This window comes from Rattus norvegicus, chromosome Y (assembly GCF_036323735.1).
Source record: "Rattus norvegicus strain BN/NHsdMcwi chromosome Y, GRCr8, whole genome shotgun sequence".
Taxonomy (NCBI): Eukaryota; Metazoa; Chordata; class Mammalia; order Rodentia; family Muridae; genus Rattus; species Rattus norvegicus.
Window position 1 is genome coordinate 40,829,050 of NC_086040.1, and position 22,027 is coordinate 40,851,076.

At 35.8% G+C, this 22,027-nt stretch overlaps 1 long non-coding RNA gene across 1 annotated transcript; it reads left to right on the plus strand.

Annotated features, from left to right (window-relative positions):
- Positions 1 to 4,133: 4,133 nt before the first annotated feature.
- Positions 4,134 to 19,726, plus strand: LOC134484453 (uncharacterized). The gene is made up of 2 exons (XR_010061908.1): positions 4,134 to 4,222; positions 19,475 to 19,726. It is a non-coding gene; the product is annotated as an uncharacterized LOC134484453 (long non-coding RNA).
- Positions 19,727 to 22,027: the final 2,301 nt, after the last annotated feature.

Here is a 22,027-nt window from a genome sequence, read left to right on the forward strand (position 1 = left end):
AGTACTCTATCTCATAAAGAGACTGTGGGATGAGAAATATCTACAAAAGGAGTTTTACCCACAGCCACATCTTTATAAATGGCTTGTGTATGTGACACATGTACAAAAGATGTTCTAGAATCCATCTTTAGAGAACGTTATGTATCCAACCATATGTGAACAAGGAGTGGTGGAACATGATATGCAAACACCAGTGTCTGTAGCATCCTCATCATCTGAGGAAAGGGATTCCTTGGATTCCATTAGTGCAAAAGAATGTATATGACCTCTGCAAACTTCACAGGAGTCTATGGATACTTCCTGATCTCCTCAATATCAGCCAACTTCCCCAACTACAGAAGATACTACACACTCTTCCAAATATGCACAAAGTGTTGCCAGTCCTTCTTTATACCCACAAGCAGACCCAGAACATCTGCAAAATAGCTCGACGGCTCTGGATTTTACCTTATCTTCTGAAGGGGCCTTGGAACCTGTCTTGTCTATCAAGCAGGCTAGGGAATCTGACACTTCTATTCGAGAGTCTCTTTCCATTTTTCCAGCAGATGAAATTTTTCTTGGAACTTCCCCAATTACACAACGATATCTAGAAACATCCTTATCTGCTCATGAGGCTCTCAGACATCTCACATATATCCATGATGCTCTAGGAGAGGTCTCATCTTCAGTCGTAGCTCTAATACCTGACCCCCATTCTGATGTCAGTCAGGATTTCTACACATATACATGGTACATTAAGTCCTTCCTCATCTGACAAGGATGTCTTAGGATCTACTGCATCTGAACAGCATGCTTTACAACTATCCCCATCTACCCAAGTAGATTTATTTCACATGTCCACTCCTGGGAGAAATAGTGGACATTCTCCCTCTACCAAAATGGACCACAGGCATCCAGTTTCTAGAAACAAAGGGTTAAGATATGATACTTCTGATGGAGTCTTGAGAAATTTCTCCTCTAAGGAAGACAGTTTCAACCTTCCCCCTTGTGCCAAAAGGGATCGTGTGCCATCTTCTGCTGCCAAAGAGACACCAAAAGGTACAATTACTCCTCAGGTGAGTCCCACACCTTCTCCATCTGTCCAAAGGGCCTTGGAATTTTCCAAAAAAATGAAGGAAATGTGAAAATTTGACAATCCTTACATGCTCACATCCCATGTCTCCCAAAGATGTTCAAGCAATTTCTCCTTCTACCTAAAAGGCATGTTCACCATCTGCCCCAGGGTTTTAGGGAATTTCTTCACCCCTTTCAAGGGCTCCAGAAAGTGTTCTCCATGCTCAAAGTGATTTGTCATTGTTCAAATTAGAGTTCAAAAGTACAAAACATTTTTTTTTATATTTCCAAAGGTATGAAGGAAAGTCCACATCAAAAAAAAAATCATTTAGACTTTGTACCATTAGCCCAAGTATATCAGAAAAATCCCTTGTCTTCTACAGTGTTTAACAATCAATCTGACTCTAGCACTCTTCCTGGGAAACATTTACCATGAGCCGTACAATCCCCAGACTATTGAAATCTAAAAAGGGGTATCTAGAAACTTTACCATCTGACAAAAGGTCTTTAGAATGTTCAGCAACTTCTCCATGAGCACAGTTAACCCATAAAAAAAGAGAACTAAAGCCAACTGTACAGGGTGTTTTCCCAAGATCCACATATTTCTTCTTTTTTTTTTTATGCCAAGACAGAAGGCCTGCTTCCTTCTCCCCATCTCTGATATCTTCATCCTCTTTGTTCTCCCTCCCAAATGGCTGTTTACTCTGAATAGAAGGCCTATTAGTAAACCCCAGTGGTACTAAAGGAATATCTGAGGTGCAGTTGCAGACATAACAACACTTGTGATATCACAGAAGAAGTTAGGGTTCTCCAGGATGCAAAAGATTTTTTCAGGGAGGGCCTAATGATGATGTCACTGAGAATTGCCATGGACTACCTGCTGAACAGCTTTACTAACATTCAAGGGTGCAATTTACAGGAGTGTCTCCTGTGACACAGTGGAAAACTTACATACTACAACTCTCTAAAGCTAGGGAACTCTCTCTGCTTCATTAGTGATTACATGCTCTGAATGAACAAAGATAGTCAGGGGCTTGTCATGGGTAGAAAAGACCTAGGAACAAGGAATGTAGGAGATTATTCTGGCTATTTATTTTATTCCCAGGTCCAATCCTGTGAAATACATTTCAAATCCCTAGGTTTTCTCAGTTTCCCATGTGGCGGTATTTTCCCGACAGACCTTTAATTGAGTGAATATTGTGTTACATTTTCTGATTGTACATTCATTGATAGAGGACATTATATATATTCCTGGATGTTTACACAAATATTTCATTTTCCAAAATCCATTTTTTGCAATGAATTCGGCAATAAACTTGGCCTAGCTATAGAATGAATATAACAGTGTAAATATTGTGTACATACTTCAATCGATGAACTCCCAAATCCTATTTTATTTAAAAATTACCAGACATCTGTTAAGCAAAGACAACATGGACTGTAGAATGCAGTTCTGTAGTTCTATTAGATAACAGTTCTCTAATATCTACCTTCCTGTGTTCCCAGGGAAAGACATGAGGATATTGGATGTTTTACCATGATTCTTTCTTCAGACCAAACATCAATTTAAGGGGGATGTGCAGTGAGAGGTATGGCTTGAGATCCAGTGCAACGTCAACTTCAACAGGTTCATAAGAACAAGAGGGAATCTATTTGGCATTGTGGATCCTATATTCTTAACCTAGTTGCTCAGAATCCATGTAAATATTCCACAAAAATTCCTAGTTGTAGGAGCCACCAAAAGGGTGTGTGTGTGTGTGTGTGTGTGTGTGTGTGTGTGTGTGTGTGTGTGTGTGTATAAAATCAGGCACCAAAACTAGATAAGATTGATGAGGCTAAGATGTGCATTCTGCCAATAAACGGTTGTAGATCTTGCACTAGAGACACAGCTAGAGCATGTCAAATATAGAAGTGAATGCTAGTGGCAAACCAGAGAACTCAAAACAGAACCCTTGTTTGTAGATGTTGAGAAAGGATTGCAAGTGCTGAATGGGCTTTCAATCCCATAAGAACCACACATTCAACTAACCAGAACTTTCTGGTGATAAACCAATATTGAAAGACTATATATGGACAGACCTATGGCTCCTTGTGCATATGGGGCAGAGGATGGCGATGTCGGGCAACAATGTTAGGATTAGCCCTTGGTTCTCCCTAGTTTTTACTGCTAGTTCAAGGGAATGTCAAAGCACAGTTAAGGGGTTATAGAAGAAGGGTAAGGGGGCCACTTACGAATCTTATAGGCAGGAAATTGGGAAAGGAAATGACATTTGAAATGTAAATATAGAAATATCGAATTAAAAAAGCTATAAAATTTGCTAAAAAAAGTAAAGAAAGAAAAGAAAAGAAAATTAGCAGCTAATCAGACCTATTGACTCAGTAATCCAAAGGGTCCCTGTCAGCGAATTATAGTCGGAATAATACTAGTGGAAAAACTGAGATGATGAAGTCCAAATTTGAAACACTTCTCTCTCCCAGATATAAGTGTCAGACACAAACTCCACTATAGATATCCAAAGCATGGAAGAGTTTGCTCAGAGATAGGGATACAATACTTGTCCTTCCTGTCTTCTTTAAGTCCTTTTTCTTCTTGTCAAAAAGAATAAAGGCCATGCACCCTCAGGAAAACAACTGTTCCCTTCCCATCACTTGGCTTTTGGAATAAAGAAATGAATGATATAAACTCTCTGACATCCAGGAAGCATAATATCGGGGAAGTCCAGATGCTTCTGAGAGGTTCCCAGCTCCTGATACCCATATGTGGAAGGCTCAGATCAATGCTATCAGTTCAATGACATCACTCAATCCTACCAAGGCCTCACTGAGATTTCCCAAGGACCACGTATTTTTTTTTCCAATTTAAATACCAAACAGAAGGGAAGCTTCCTTATACCAATCTCTGATCTCTTCATTATCTTTGTTCTCTCTCAAAAATGGCTGTTTCCTCTGAATTAGATGCCAATTAGTAAACCTTCGAGGTACTGAAGGAATATCTGAGAGGGAGTTCCAGTCATTACAACACTTGTGACATCACAGAAGAAGCTAGGAATCTCCGGGTTACATGAGATCTTTCAGGGAGGGCTAAATGATGATGTCACTGAGACCTGCCATGGCCTACCTGCTGAACAGCTTTCCTTACATTGACCAGATTTGAGGGTGCCCTTTCCTGGTATGTCTCCTGTGATTCAATGGAAACATTTATGTACTCCATCTCTCTAAAGCTACAGACTTCTCTTTGCTCCATTAGTGGTTACATGCTTTGAATTGAAAAATGAATTCAAGGGATTGGAATGGGTAGAAAAGATCTTGTAACATGGAGTAGAGGAGAATAATTCTGGATAGTAATTTTACTCTCAGGTACATTTCATGAAATACAGTTCAATTTTGTAGATTTTCTCTGTTTCCCAAAGGCCAGTATTTTCCCTACAGACCTTAAATTGAATGAATATTGTACTTCACTTTCTTACTGTAAATTTCATGATACAGGACATTATAAATCTTTCTGAATGAGTACTCAAAAATTCTGTTTTCCAATTCCATTTTCTGCAATGATTTTGGCAACAAATGTGGCCCAGCTATAGAGTGAATATAACAGTGTAAATATTGTGTACCTACTTGAAAATATAAAGTCTCAAATACATATTTTAGGTAAAAATTGCCATTCATCAGCAAAGCAAAGGACAGCATGGACTATAGAATTCGGTTCTTTTGTCCCATTTGATATCAGTTCTGCATTATCTACCTCACTGTGTTCCCAGGGCCAGACATAAGGGTTTTGGGTGTTTTACCATGATTCTTTATTTATGGAATAATAAGATATGAGAAAGGGCAGGGAGAGGAATTGCTTGTGGTGCAGTGAAAACTCACCTTCAGTATGTTCATAAGAACAGGAGGGAATCTTTGGCATGGTCATTTGTGGATTCTCCATTCTTGAATTTGTTCACAGAAACCATGTGAAAATTCCACCTATCCTCATTCCTCATAGCGGTAGGAGACACCCGTGTGTGTGTGTTTGTGTGTGTGTGTGTGTGTGTGTGTGTGTGTGTGTGTGTATACATCACTCACCAAAACTATATAAGATTGATGAAGCTACGAAGAGCATTCTGTCAGGAACAAGGATATAGATATTTCTTGAGATACACAGCTAGAGCATATCAAATACAGAAGTGAATGTGTCATTGTAAAAATATAAAAAATAAAAAAGTAAAGTTGTCTTTTACCCTGCTAACTCTGGCACTGAAGTGTCTGAATTTCTCTGCTAGATATATTGGCAGAAATACATTCCCACTCCTCGGCTACCCAATGTTTCCTGTCGACCACCATTTCCTATACACAACCCTCACATAAAGAATGCACAACACAATAATCTTTGATACAGTTTATTAGATATAAAAGCCCACTTAAACATATAAAGCCTGGTACCATCTATCCCTTAGGAACATTAATAATGACATGTAAATACACAGAGCAGAATCTTAAATTCACCTACCATGGCTTCTCACTCTGTCATATTCCTTTCTCTCTTTTTTCCTCTAGTTTCCCCCTCTTCCTTCAAACTTCTCTCCCGCCCATTCTTCCTTCCCCTCCCATGCTAACCCTCCTTCTATCCTGTTCCTGCCACTCACATAAACTTTACAAATTCAATAGTGAGGTGGTACTGGTGATGTCAACTGAGTTCTGAGTACAGTACTATGCAGCTGACCTTGGGGCAGTAGAATTAGCATCAAACACAGATAACTTCAGGGCAAACCACAACAAGAACTCTAGTGGAAAACCAGTGAACTGAAAAAGGGACTTCATCTTGGAAGATTTTGAGAAAGGATTAGAAGAGGTGAAGGTGCTTTCAACCCCATAAGAACAACAATGCCAATGAAAGTGAGCTTCCTGGTAGTAGACCAATATTCAAAGATTGTACATGAATAGACCTATGGCTCCAACTGCATATGTTGAAGAGGATGGTCTTGTTGGTTAACAATGGAAGGAGAACCCTTGGTACTGCCTAGGTTTGACTCCCAGTTCAAATGAATGTCCAGGGACAGTAAGGGGAGTTGTAAGAGTAGTGTAAGGGGACTGGTAAGAGATCATATAGTCAGAAAAATGGGAAAGGAAATAATATTTTAAATGTAAATTTAGAAATTTCCAATTTAAAAAGCAATAATTTGTTAAAATTTTAAAAAATGAAAGAAAGAAAGGAAAAGAAATCTGCCAGCTAATCACACCTATTGACTCAGAATTTAAAAGGTTACTATCGGGGAATAATAGTCAGAGTAATACTAGTGGAAAGACTGATATGATGAAGTCTCATCTAGAAGCACTTGTCCCTCCCAGATATCAGTGCCAGACACAAACTGCATTATTAGAATCCAATGCATGGAGGAGTTTATTCTGTGCTGATGACACAATACTTGCCTTTCTTTCTTCCTTAGGACCTTTTCCTTCTTGACAAAAGGATAAAAGCTATGAGCTCTCAGGAAAAACTATAGTGACCTTCCCAATACCTGGCTAATGGAATAAAGAAATGGATTTTATAAACTAACTTATTTCCAAGAAAAATAACAAGCAGGGAAGTGAGATACTACTGAGAGAATCACAGAAACTGATTCCCATATGTGGAAGGCTCAGATCAAGGCTATCACTTCAGTGAATCTACTCAATCCCTACCCAAGACTCAAGGAGCTTTCCCATTGTCCACGTATTTCTTCCTTTTTTTATACTAAGACAGAGGACTAGCTTCCCACTCCCCATGTGTGATCTCTTCATCCTCTGTGTTCTCCCTCCCAAATGGCTGTTTACAATGCATTAGAGGCCAATTAGTAAACCCTAGAGGTACTGAAGGAATATCTGAGAGGCAGTTGCAGTCAGGTCAACACTTGTGACATCACAGAAGAATCTAGGGATCTCCAGGATACAACATATTTTTCAGGGATGCCTAATGATGATTTCACTGCCAACTGCCATTGCCTAACTGCTAAACAGCTTTCCTTACATTGACCAGATTTGATTGTGCCCTTTCCAGGAGTGTCTCCTGTGACACAGTTTAAACCTTTACACAGTACATCTCTCTAAAGCAAGAGACTTCACTTTTTTTCTTTTCTTTTTTTTTTAAGTAAAATTTTGACTTCTTCTTTTCTGATCTGTGTCCCCTTGACCTCCTTTTGTTGTCTGATTGCTCTGGCTATAACTTTAAGTACTATATTGAAAAAGTAGGGAGAGAGTGGGCAGCCTTGTCTAGTACCTGATTTTAGTGGGATTGCTTCAAATTTCTCCCCATTTAGTTTAATGTTAGCAACTAGCAAACTGCCATTTCTATGTGTGTGTGAAGATTTGAGTCTGAATATTGATGGGGATTGCATTGAATCTGAAGGTTGCTTTTTGCAAAATGGCCATTTTTACAATATTAATTCTGCCAATACATGAACATTGGAGATCTTTCTAATTTCTAAGATCTTCAATTTATTTCTTCAGAGACTTGTGTTCTTTTCATATATATTTTCACTTGCTTGGTTAGAGTCACACTGAGGTATTTTATATGGTTTTCACTATTGTCAAGGGTGTCATTTCTGTAATTTCTTTCTCAGCCTGTTTCTCTTTTGTGTAGAGGAAGGCTACTGATTTTTTGAATTAATTTTATACTCTGCCACTCTGCTAAAGTGGTTTATCAGGCTTAGAAGATCACTGGTGGAATTTCTCAGGTCACATCCTTTGCATATTGTGACATTTTGAATACTTCCTTTGCAATATGTATCCCTTTACCGCCAATTGTTTCTAATTAATTGGGCTACGACTTCGAATACTATATTGAAAAGGTAGGGAAGAGTGGGTATCCATTTCTACTTACTGATTTTAGTGGGAGTGCATTAAATTTCTCTCCATTTAGTCTGATGTTGGCTACTGGTTTGCTGTATATTGTTTTTACTGAGTTCAGTATGGTCCTTGAATTTATGATATTTCCAAGACTTTTAACATGAAGGGGTAGGTTCTATATAATGCTTTCTCAGCATCTAATGAGATGATTGCTTGTTTTGTTTTCTTTGAATTTGCTTTTATAATGGGCTTAGGTTGATTAATGATCAGGTTCTATGTATTGAACCATCCCTGTATCTCCAGAATGAAGCCAACTTGTTCATGATGGATCATTGTTTTGATGTGTTCTTGGATTTGGCTTGCAACAAATTTACTGAGAATTTTTGCAGGGATATTCATGAATAAATTGGTCTGAAATACTCTTTCTTTGTTGGATCTTTGTTTGCTTTAGTTATAAGCATAACTGTGGCTTCAGAGAAGAAATTGTGTAGTGTTCCTTCTATTTCTAGTTTTTGGAATAATTTGGAGAATATTGGTACTAGGTATTCTATGAACGTCTGAGAGAATTCTGTACTAAACCTTTCTGGTCCTGGGATCTTTTGGTTTGGAGACATTTAATGACTGCTTCTACTTCTTTAGGTTTTATGGGAGTATTTAGATGGTTTATCTGATCGTGATTCAACTTTGGAACCTTGTATCTGTCTAGAAACTTATCCATTTAATCCTTACTTTCCCATTTTGTTAAGTATAGGCTTTTATAGTAGGATCTGATAATTTTTGAGTTTCCTCATTTTCTATGGATATATCTCTATTTTACTTCTGATTTTTTTTTAATTTGAATACTAAGAATTTACCTATCTTCTGGTTTTTTCAAAGAACCAGCCCCTGGTTTTGTTGATTCTTTATATATTTCCTTTTGTTTCTACTTGGTTGATTTCAGTCCTGAGTTTGATTATATCATGTTGTCTAGCCATCTTGGTGTATTTGGATTTTAATGGTTCTGAGATTTCAGGTGTTCTGTCAAAGTACTAAGTACTAGTGTATCATAGCTCCAATTTCTCTGTGGAGGCTCTCAGAGCTATGAGTTTTCCTCTTAGCATTGCTTTTTTGTGTTCCCAAGTTATGCCTTCCTTTTCATTAAATTCTAAATAGTCTTTAATTTTTTCCTTTATTTCATCTTTGAACAAGTTCTCATTGAGTAAATCATTCTTCAGCTACCATGTACATGTGGGACTTTGGTTGTTCTTGTTGTTATTGAAGACCATTCTTAGTCTATAGTGATCATAGGATGCATGGGATTAATTCAATCTTCTTGTATCTGTTGAGGCCTGTTTTGTGATGGATAATATTGTCATTTTTGGAGAAGGTACCATGTGGGGCTGAGAAGAAAGTGTCAGGAGCCACAACAGGACAAGCTAATAACTAGCAGGTGATCATCCTCAGATGGACTGCCAAGGATTGTTGGGCCCTAAGTGGTTGTTACCCTGCCCCCTCATTGAGCCTTTTAGCCTGCTCTAGCAAGAAATTGTTTACACCCTTGGGAGCTGCTCTTAGTCCCTGATTTGGGGCTGGAATTTTCCATGGCAACCTTCCTCCCCACTGAGCCTTCCTGCTTGTTGTTGTCAAGAAGTTGTTTATGTACCTGATTGGGCCTGATCTTTAACCACATAGACTTTTCCTGTTTTCCTCTTTGGGGATTTTCACCTACCTTGTTGTTTTCCTTGGCTTTTTCCTGGGATATTGAAGGAGATCTCTGTAAATCCTTGGTGGCACTCGCTGAAATCGGATGACCTGTGTACATGATTTATTTCAATCCTGCAGACCTACGCCCGATATTCACATTCTGTTGATGCAGGCATCGACATCGGATTATTTTATAATCCACAAATGGTTCGCCCTTATTAAACAAGGCTGTAAGAGATTCATTTTCGGAAAGTTTCCTGCTATTGAAATGCTATACTTGTTGTTAATATTAGACATATATAACAATTATTGAGTAATATCACACCCCTTTGGAGCAGACCTCTGCAGGCCTAAAAAGTTGTAGTGTCCTGTAGTGATGCTATACAGACAAATAGATGGATTCTTTAGTCTTAATAATGATCCTACAATAATTCCTAAAATTATATGAATGGTTAGTAAGATCTTTTATAGTGGGACTGCTATAAGTCTCTTCATAATAATCAAAATTGCAGCCTCCCACCAGTCTCCCAGGTGGCACCAGTTAATTGTTCTGAGATAGTAAACAGACTTTCTCCTACTCAGAACACATTCCAAGATGTTGTAAAACAGTTATCAAGAGTCATAAAAAGAGAGCAAACGATTTGTAACAGGTGCAAGGACAGAGGATAAGATATTGATTGGGTTTGTCTATATATAACTTCACTAACAACTATGGTTTTGGATCTTCAGTCAACCTGTGGAGATGACACTGGTGATGAATGTTGAGCCAGATAATTATTCCTGATGGATATTCATGTAAACATTCTTGGTTGTAAATTATATTTCAGTTTATTATTTGATCTTTCATATGAACTTGTGATGAGCATTGTAACATGTGATCATGTATTCTGAAATATGTTTAAGTGCTGAGGAGAAAGAGAAGGCACATAGAAGGACTGAGAGAAAAGGACTGAACTGGAAGGACAGACACAGATGGACTGGGCTGGAGAGGGGCTGAGCTGAAAAGTCAGCTTTGAGGTATGGAGAACTGAGTTTAGTAGAACTGAGCCAAAAAGATGGGAGCTGAGAAGAAATGTAGAGGAGGAATAACTTAGACAGTATACGTAACATAAGAGGCAAATCTGCAGAATGCAAAGGAGAAGGGGAAAAGAGAAAAAGCTTGAAAGAACAGAAAGTGCAGGCAGGTTTCTCCTTACCATGGGTCAGAAAAGGTAATTTCTTTTTTTTTTTTGTCCTTTTTTTCGGAGCTGGGGACTGAACCCAGGGCCTTGCGCTTCCTAGGCAAGCGCTCTACCACTGAGCTAAATCCCCAACCCCTAGAAAAGGTCATTTCTTAATAGCAGTGCAGGCTTAGGCTCGTTTAGAGGAACAAGCCTTTTCTTTTACAAACAGTCAGTTAGTGTGTGCTTTTTATGTAGAATTGAGTCCTTTGATGTTCAGTGATATCTGGGACCAATTGTTGCTTTTTTCTATTACATTTTTTGTTAGATGTCAAATTATGTTTCTGTGGCTATCTCTTTAACTTCTTTTGTGTTTTTTCAAAGTAGATTACTTTCTTGCTTTGTGTGGGGAGTGGTTTCCCTCCTTGTGCTGGAATTTTAGATCTATTTTCTTTGGAAGGACTGGATTTGTCGAAATATATTTTGTAAATTTGCTATTGTCGTGGCATATCTTGGTATCTCCATCTATGTAGTTTTGAATTTTCATAGTAGCATAGGTTGACATTTTTGTTCCTTCTCCCCATCTCGTTTTCTTTGGGTTTAGCTGGTTTTACTGTCTCTGACAATACATTGATCCTCCTGTAAGCCGGTGTGTCAGCATTCCAGGAGACCAGCTGTCTTCTGAAGGATCTTGTGTACCAAGAGCTGTGGATCAGGTTCAGCTGCATGGAACCAAGAGAGAAACCAAGAATATCCTATAACAGACTGCCCATCTGTTCCTGGGTTCTGACGGCTCCAGGCAGTCCCCTCTAAAGAGTGGTAGTCTCTCCAGTGACCTTGAGTGTGTCAGCACTCCTGGAAGTCCAGCCATTTCCTGGTGGGACATGGAGACAGAGAGATGAGGTACAGGTTCAGGAAACACAGCTTTGGTTCCTCTTTGTTTTTAATCTTTTCCTGAAACAGCTCACAAATGAAATTTGACTCCACGACCAGTAAGTCCCTAGGAATGATCATCTCTTTGTATCTTCAGAGATGGGACCACAGATGAATGGCACCTGGTCCTTTTACATGGGTCCTATGAATTAAAATTAGGTATCTTATTCTTTCATGTCAAATGTGTTCCTAGCTGAGATAATTGCTCAGTCAACAAAGCATTGCTGTTGAATATGAAACAGACTATCATTGACAAATAAAAATGTTTAGGCAATGTCACCTAGGTCATTGAATTGTAATATATTTATGAACTCACATAATTACTTCATGATGGTTTAACCAATGCATGCAATGCATATTCATTAAAACGAAGAATAGTATAAAGTTTATTTTTACAACTTACTGAATCATGTAATAAATAATAAATCTCCATTAATGTACCAGGCTACATAATAGTGGTATAGATTAGGAATGAATAAAAAGTATTATGAGCTTTCTTTTATAAAAATTGCATTAAGATATAAGAAAAAAGAAAGAAATGAATGCATAAATCAGTGTGTTGGAGTTGATTGTATGCAACTAGTTGAAGAACCTATTTTAGAAATAAGGTCATGGAGATTGTCCTAAGGAAGTGACATTTAAGTTAAAATAGATGAAATATAATTGAACTATATTTGTGCAAAATCACAGTAAATACAAGGTCGATAAAAGGACAAAGACCTAGACATACCCAAAAAGTAAATATGAGAGTTGTTTGTATTGATTAAGAGAAAGAAGAGTGGTCCAAATAAAGCTGAAACTTAGACAATGTCACATATGGGAATATAGAAACAATATTAGACATATAATTTTTGTTTACTGAAAATGTCTTAGAAATCATTGAATAGTTTTAAATAAGTTTTTTAAACTCACTATGTATATAGTAAGGGACTCTGGTTACTTATGTATTATGAAATAATACAGAGAATGATTTGAAGGATGTTTTTGAAGTCAATCTGGAAGTAGTGTCAGTGATAATGAAAAAGATATGAATCAGAGAGCTATGCTGGAAATTTATGAGTTTGGTAGTAGACTGATTATGGGGAGGGCAGGAAGAAAAGAAAGACAATGTCTTGTTTTGAGCAAATGAAAATTTTTGGAGTTATTTACTCTGATGTGGAAATTTTATGATAAGTGTATTTAGGAGAATTTTAAAGGTATATATTTTGGATCGATTTACTTGAAGATGCTTGAGAGAACCTCTAACTCACAAAAAATCCCTACTTACTGTTCAAGGTTTGGTGATTAAAGCCATTAATCAGACCATGAATTAATATAACAAAAATTATTTAATAGATGTATTTTTCACATAATATCTGGTAGTTCTTATTTCATTAAGAGCAAACCTATGCTTACATTACATGCTTGTTTAATACATGCAGTCAAATAATTTTCCCATTTACTTACTACAAACATTTTGGATTACAATTAGCATTTAATCCAACTTCATGAGAGCTGACACGGCAGTTTGATTAGAATATAAAGCTCATGAATATGAATTTCACAGAAAGAATTGATTTACTCATATTTTGTAAAGTTGCAAACTCTAGAAGAGTAAAAATTTATAATAAATACCTAGCGCTTCTATGTTTTCCCTTCAGCTTTTTAGTGTGTTATGATATTCAATCAAAAATTCCTTATTCAGATGATTTTTATCTATAATATACAGTACTAGTAAACATATGCACAGCATTTTACAACTATGAACAACATATGCTTTCAGAAAATTTTCATCAAATGAGCCAGAAATTCTTCATGACTTCAACACAACATAGCCATTGGGAACAGAGTAAACCACAAATAAGGAAATGCAGAAAGTGATTGACACATGCAAAATTCTTGGTTTTAAATTTAACAATCAGGCTAGTTATGGGATAGAGCTTTGAAAGTAGAGTCAATGACAGGATGAAAAATACTGAAGGAGAGAATTTAAATTGAATTTTACTGGGTTGGGGATTTAGCTCAGCGGATTTAGCAAGGCCTTTGGTTCGGTCCCCAGCTCCAAAAAAAAGAAAAGAAAAAAAAATTGAATTTTTACTAAATAAAAGAAAGCAGTGGATCTGAAGGTAAACTACATTTAATAAAATGGCCCTGGTCTTCTGCCACTATTTATTCAATGCTTTCTGTATTTTTTTCCTATATTATGTTCCAGAAACATCTCAATGATTCTCCCTATTCTTAAATAAATGAACATGCACTTCAGATGATTTAATATTCCACATTATATTAATGTTCTTCTGTATCTTTGGATATTAAAATTATAGAGAATTATTTTGATTAGAGTAAAATTTTATTGTTTGTTTATCATTTGAGAGAAGAAATTATTAACAAAGAATGGATACCTGATATTTTCTAAAAAATGTCAATAGAGGTTTAAACCGTATATTTAAGCACAATCACTTATACCTTCTCCAAATGAAACTCATTGAAATGTCACTACATATATAGTACATAAAGGGAGAGATATATAGGAATAAAAACATCCTCTATGCATCCAGAACTATCTATTATCACCATGATGAAAGCCAATATTAGGAAGAGAAGATGGTACAGACACATTGCAGGATAAATCAGCTTCATTCAAAATGAAGATTGACCTGGAAACTGATTTGAACTAAGTATAGTTTAGAATAAAGTAAATGCCCAAAAATTGCAATCTCACGAGGTAGTATGTCCTTGTTGCAGGGGTATGTAGTTAGGGGTAGGCTTTGAGGTTTCAAAGGACTGAAGCTATTTCAATCTAGTTTTCTCCACCTTCCTGTTGTGGTTTGAGATGTAATCTTTCAGCAACCTCTGCCTGTGTATCTTTGCTTTGATATCATCCATCACTGATTCTGATATTCTTGAATGTAAGCCCAAATAAATTATTTCTTTTATAAAGGAAAAATAATATGAATGTGTTAAATGTTATGAGAAGCAGACCTGGTTTACCTGATATGGTTGCCTTTTCCCTTCTTAGCTTGGGCCGTCAAACTTCTGCTATGTTGAATGAGACGTTTCCACCTTCTCTACTCTCACATTTTGCAGTTGTCACTTGTTCCTCAGGACCTCCTTATACCTGGGGCTGTATTTTTGTTTTTGGAAGTTAGAAAATTTGGAGCTTCCTGACTTTGGGGGCAGGGTTAAAAGTAAACAGGAAGTGAGGGACATACATACCATAACACTTCTGTTTTAGTCCCTAAATGGGGGTTATTGGAGGATGGGATTACTGAGGTGAGCATAAAGGAAAGGTGCTGCTTTATTTGAAATGTTCTCTTACCTCATTCTGTGCCCCTGTAAAGGACCAGCCTTATCTCTCGGGCCTGGCCATGTTCCTGTCACTGCTCCCCTGCCTATCTCTTGCAGCTCTTAATTCTAGTTCCTGCTTGGCACTCTAGGTTTCATCTTGAACAGATTTAGCTCATTTACCAGTGTTCCTGCTATGAAACATACACAAGTTCTTTTTTTTTGTTGGTTTTATTTTCAAACTTTTAATGTTTATGTTGGTTTTTGTTTTACCTCTTTTATGGAAGCCTTACGGGAAAAATATTCATGTATCTCTGTTTCGATTGGAATGAGAAAATAATGAAAAAAAAAACCTCTTTTTAAAATTACAGGACATTTTCATGTCTAAGTTTTTCTCTTACATACACCCGCCATGCTAGTTTATCTCCCTGTCTTGCCTGAGTTATTTCCTCTCATTGCTACTTGGATACTGCCTCTTAGGACTTAATGCAGAACCATAGATGCTGCATACAGAACGAAGGAGTTGATTCTTCACCACATTTCTAACCTTTTTTTCTAACTTCTGTCTTGAGCTATTTGAATTAATTTGGATCAATGTACTCAATAGTATAGTGCTATAATGATTGGTCCTTGACAATATCTGTTATTATTGCCTTGTTATAGTTTTACAGCTCAGGGTTGGACCTAGTTACACTTTGGAATCTTAGTCCAAGAAGTTTGAGAATGTTAATAAAACCATGTAAGTAGCTAAAAATACTTTTAAATGATTCCTTAATACATGAGGCCTATAAAACCCTTTAATAAATCATGGAAAAAGCAGTCTGAGATTATTGTTTCTGTAAAGAACTTGAAAAATATGAAAGGGAGAAAGACCATGGCTTGCTCACTCTTAGCATTAGATAGGGCGCTCAAATATGACTTTAGTTTTCCTGCAATTTCTGGTTAGAACATAAAGATGTCTGTGGTAGTTTGCATTACAGGATTGCTTATTTTAATTCCCCCTTTTGCTATTCTTTTTGTTTTCTGTCTTCATTGTTTCCATTAGGGCCATAGCTCCCCACTCTGTGTAGATAAAAGGTGGGTTCAATCCAGGTGTTATTGTTCTGACACAAACAACTTTTTGGGTACAAATGTTCACCATGGTATATTTGACAGTGGTTTGAAATTTTTCCCTTGTCCTCACTTTCTTATAACAACATACTTCTTTATATCTTCTTCAATTAATTGTATTGACCACCCTGTAATCCTATTATGTATCTTTGTGTAAGGAAGAAAGTCTTTCTTTAAATTTTCTGGTTTGTGGGTTTATTCTTCCATAAACTATTTCCCAACAGCACATAACCTCAGGCCATTACTGGGCATTATTGTATGCTGGGATCATTGGGGGAGGATAGTGTGAAATTCATCACTGTCCTTTGTTTCAGAGATTTTTATTTTTTAATAAGCAATCCATACTATACAATTAGCTAACTAACTCTTGTGTTCCCCTTCCTGTATGGCTGCTGTTGTAAATAATTTGCATTGTTTCATTGATTAAAAAATAATAAAATCACATAAAGACACAAATATACTTAAAGACAGAAAGAATTCACAAAGAAAAATCCATTTAAAATAGCGATAAAATATGAACAAAATGAGATCAAAAGATCTATTCAGGAACCATGATATTAAAAATGTCATTATCAAACTACAAATTAGTAAGATGAGATAATAATAATATATATTTAAGTAAAGAGGAAAAACATTAATTGCACTGTGTGCCCAAAGAGTTCACTCAAAATGTAGTATATAAAAGAAGAATGGAACGGAGCTCTCACTCTTGCTACTATAGAGGAAAAAATGGAAGGATTACTATTAGGTTAAACCCAAAATGGATTGCACAGTTCCAAACCATCAAGAAAGATGATGTTTCAAAAAATACCACATAAAGAAAATATTTATAATAAAAACAAATATAAAAATAAGAAAGTATTGAACAACAGACCTAGTCCATGGTAATCTGATAGGGTCCATGGGATTATTTCAATATTCTGGTATCTATTGAGAACTGTTTAGTGACTGAGTATATGGTTAAGTTTGGAGAAGTTACTTTGAGGTGTAGAGAAAAAGGTATAATCTCTTGTTTTAGGATGAAATGTTCTTTCAATATCTGTTAAATCCATTGAATAATACTTTCTGTTATTTTTACTGTATCAGTTTAGTTTGAGATTCCACAAATGATCCATTTATGAACATGGAGTATTGAAGTCTCCCACTATTATTTTTTGGGGGGCAATATATGTTTTGAGCTTTATTGATGTTTCTTTTGTGAATTTAGGTTCCCTACCATTTGAAACATAGATGTTTAGAATTGATAGTTTATCTTAGTATTATTTTTTCTTTGACAATTATTTTGTCCTTCCTTATAATTTTTGATATCTTTTGGTTGAAAATCAATTTTGTTCTATGTTAGAAAGGGTATTCCGTTTTGTTTCTTGGAAGCATTGGCTTGGAATTTCTCTCCAGCCTTTTACCTTGAGATAGTGACTGTCTATATAAGTAAGGTGTGTTTCTTGTATGAAGCAAATTGTTCGGTCCTCTTTATGTATCCAATCCCTTAGTTTATATCTTTTTATTGGAGAAATAAGTCCATGGATGATAAGAGATATTAAATAAAATGTATTGTTGTTTCCAGTTATTTTTATTGTTAGAAAAGGAATTACGTTTGGGTGGCTATCATCTTTTGGGTTTGTTGAAAGATTAATTCCCTACTTTTTCCTACGTTGTAGTTTCCTTCCTTGTGTTGGAAGCTTCCAACTATTATCCAATGTAGGGTTGGATTTGTCAAAAGATATTTTGTAAATATGGCTTTGTCAGGGAACATCTTGGTTTCTCCATTCATGGTAAGTGAAAGTTTTACCGGATATCCTAGCCTTGAAATCCAGAAATTAATGCAAACACCTATGGTCACTTAGATGCTGACAAAAATGAAAACAATCAATACGACTTCATGTTAAAAGATTTGGTACATATCATAAATTCAAGGTCATACATAAAAATAATAAAAGCAATATTAAAAAAACGAGTAGCCAACATCAACCTAAATCAAGAGAACCTTGAAGCAATTCAACAAAAATCAGGGAATAGAAAAGGTTGCCCAATATCAACTTACATCTTTAATATAGTATTGGAAATCTTATTCACAGAAATTAGACAACAAAAGGAGAACAAAGGGAATTCAAGAAGTCAAAATATCACGATTCGTACATGATACGATAGTATATTTTAGTGACCCCAAAAATTCAACCAGAGAACTCCTTCAGCCAATAAACAACTTCAGGAAAGTGGCTGGATATAAAATTAACTGAAACAAATCAGTACCCTTCCTCTACTTTAAGGATAAACAGGTATAGAAGAAATTTGGGATATGACGACGGCAACATTATTTAAAAATAATAAAAAAATACTTCAGTGTGACTCTAACCAAGCAAATAAAAGGTCTGTATGACAAGGACTTCAAGTCTGTGAAGAAAAAAATTGAAGACAATCTCAGATGGGAAGTTTTTCCATGCTCATGGATTGGTAGAGTTAATATTGCCAATATCGACAACTTGCCAAAAGCGATCAACATGTTCAAGGCAATCACCATCAAAATTCCAACTCAATTCTTTATAGATTTAGAAAGAGCAATTTGAAAACTCATTTGGAATGACAAAAACACCATGATAGAGAAAACTATCCTCAACAATAAAAGAACTTCCTTGGGAATCACTATCCCTTACCACAAACTGTATAACAGAAAAATAATGATAAAAATTTAATGGTTATGATACAGAGACAGATACCCAGATCAATGGAATACAAGTGAAGACCCAGAAATGAAGGCAAACACCAGTAACTTGATATTTGACAAAGGACCAAAAGCATCCATGGATAATAGATAGCATTTTCAACAAACAGTGCTGTTTTTTTTTTAATTTATTTTATTTATATGAGTACACCTTAGCTATCTTCAGACACACCAGAAGAGGGCATCAGATCTCATATGGATGGTTGTAAGCTGCCATGTAGTTGCTGGGATTTGAACTCAGGACCTCTGGAAGATCAGTCAGTGCTCTTAACCACTGAGCCATCTCTCCAGCCCCAACAGTGCTGTTTTGACTGGAGATTAGCATGTAGAAGAAGGGAAATCAATCAATTCTTATCACTGTGTACAAAGCTTAAGTCAAAGTGGATCAAGGATTTCCACATAAAACCATATAACCTAACACTAATAGAATAAAAATGCGAAAGAGTTCGAACACTTGGGCACTGGGGAAATTTCCTGAATATAATACCAATGGCTTATGCTCTGAGATCAAGATTTGACACATGGAAATTCATAGAATTGTAAAACTTTTGTAAGGCAAAGGGCACTGTCATTAGGAAAAAGGAGCAACCAACCAATTAAGAAAAGATCTTTTCCAATCCTACATATGGTAGAGGGCTAAATTCAATCTATACAAAGACTCAAGGAATTATGTTACAGGGAATCAAATAGTCCTTTCAAAATGGTGTATAGAGCTAAACAATGAATTCTTTTTTTTTCTTTTTTTCAGACCTGTTGATCGAACACAGGGCCATTGCTTCCTAGGCAAGCGCTCTACCGCTGACCTAAATCCCCAACCCCTAAACAACGAATTTTTAACTGAGGAATATCAACATCCTTAGCCATGAGAAAAGTGGAAATCAAAAACAAAAAAAAAAACAAAAAAACAAACCAAAAAAACAAACAAACAAGATAAAAAATCCTGGGATTCCACAGTACACCAACCAGAATGGTTAAGATAAAAATAAATTCAGTTGACAAATGATTCCTAAAAGGATGTGGATAAAGAGGAAGACTCCTCCAATGTTGGTGGGATTGCAAGCTGGTATAACCACTCTGGAAATCAGTCTGGAATTTTCTCACAAAATTCGTAGTACATGAGGGTCCTGCAATACCAATTCATGGGTATATACACAAAAGATGCTCCAACAAATAACAAGGACATATGATGCTGTTTGTTGGTAGCAACAATATGTATATATATATATATATATATATATATATATATATATATATGTATTATACATATTTGCCAGAAGATGAAAAGAACCCAGATATCCCTCAACAGAATAATGGATAAAGGTAATTTGGTGCATTTACACACCTGTACTTCTAAGCTATCAAAAACAATGTTTGCAGAAAATTCTAGGGATGGAACTAGAAATTATCATTCTGTGTGAGGCAAGAACACAAATACTATAAACTAATTGGAAGTGTGTATCAACCCAAAAGTGTGGAATGCATAAGAAAGAATCCACAGGTCATATGAAGCCCAGGCAGAAGGAAGTTCAAAATGTGGATGCTTCATTCTTTCTAAGAAGGGAGAACAAAATATTCATGAGAGGAAATACAATGATAAAGAGTTAAGCAGGACGAAGAAAGGGTCAACCAGAGACTGCCCCACATAGGGATCCATCCAATATGCAGCCACACAATACAGATTTTATTGGTGATGCCAACAAATCCTTGCTAATAGAAGTCAGGTATTGATGACTCCTGAGAGGCTCTGACAGATCCCTACTGATATAAATGAGTATGGTTGCAGCTAACTGTTGGATTAAACAAGGGGGTTTCAATGGAGGTTTTAGAAAAAATACTTAATGAGATGAAGGGATTTGCAAAACCCCAGGAAGAACAACAATTTCAACCAACAAGATCCCACCAGAAATTCAGGGGATTAAACAACCCACTAGTGAGTACAGAATGAGGAACCCATGATACCAGCCACATGTGTGGTAGAGTAATGCACTGTCCAGCAAGATTGGAAGGAAAAGCCCTTAATCCTATGAAGACTTGTTTCCCCAGTGTAGTATGTTTATAGGAATGGTACATCAAATAATTTTTGTTAATCGCCTCAATCAGCAAATGGTTCTAATATTCATCCATTATTGTATTTGAATATGGAAGAAACTGAATGTTCTTAGATTTCGTAATAATGTATATAAATCATTCATTATTAATGTTTGTTGACAGAAGGAAGTTATCAACGAATACATATACATATAATGTGGCACACGTTTCTAATATAAATAGAGCAAATTAAATATATAATTTGTGAACTAAAGGTGAGCAAAAGAAAGATATATCATTGATTCTACCTAAAATTGGAGTTAAGATAAGATTCATCCATCCATGTATTTCTTTCTAGACATCTAATGAGAAAAAATTAGTGTGGAAAAAGCTAAAACTGTAATTAGTATGTTTGATCTAGTATACATATTTAAAAATTGCTTTTGAAAAAATACACAAAAAATATTTTCAAGTTTATATACAGCATATACAAAAATTCACTGCGTCAATAAATTATCAATATCACTAAAGTAACTTTCTCTGGTATTATATTTGAATTATCAAATATACATATGTATGTATGTGTACACACACAGGCACTCACACACACATACAGAAACAAACACACACCATTACCTAAAAATTTAAAACAAATTAGCAAATAAGAGTCATTCAGAGAAAACTAATGAAAAAGGATGAACTAAATTTCCAGTATAATGTACTCCCAAAAGTGTACGTTCCAACATATAAAACTTTGCCTTGTAATTTTTCGAAAAATACGTATGGAGCCAATATATGTAATCAGATCCCATTGTGACTTATTACTCAGGATTAAAGTAGAAGTTGAAATGGAGTGGGAAAAAATTAAATAACAAGATTTAGCTATATTTTTCAATTACACAAAAAAATCTGAGAAAGTGAAATGACACAACATGTAAAATGGCTTTCTATTAAGCATTGATATCTAAGTTTAGTCTTCATAGTCTATATAATACAGAGAACTAAATCTCACAAGTTGTTTCCTGGCTTAAATACAATTTTCTTGGCTTGTGAATATACACAGAAACAATCAATACAATGAAAATGGATAGATGTTGTGTTACAACAAGGAAAAGACCTTTTGTTTATTTATTTTTATAAATTTATTTTTGTAGCATTTCTTCCCATGTTTCTGATGGATATTTTATAAATCCTCACTTTGGTGTGGTCGGTGCTTAAATTTAACTGAACATGGCTGAATATGTCAATATAGTAGAAATGGATTTTTGCGGCA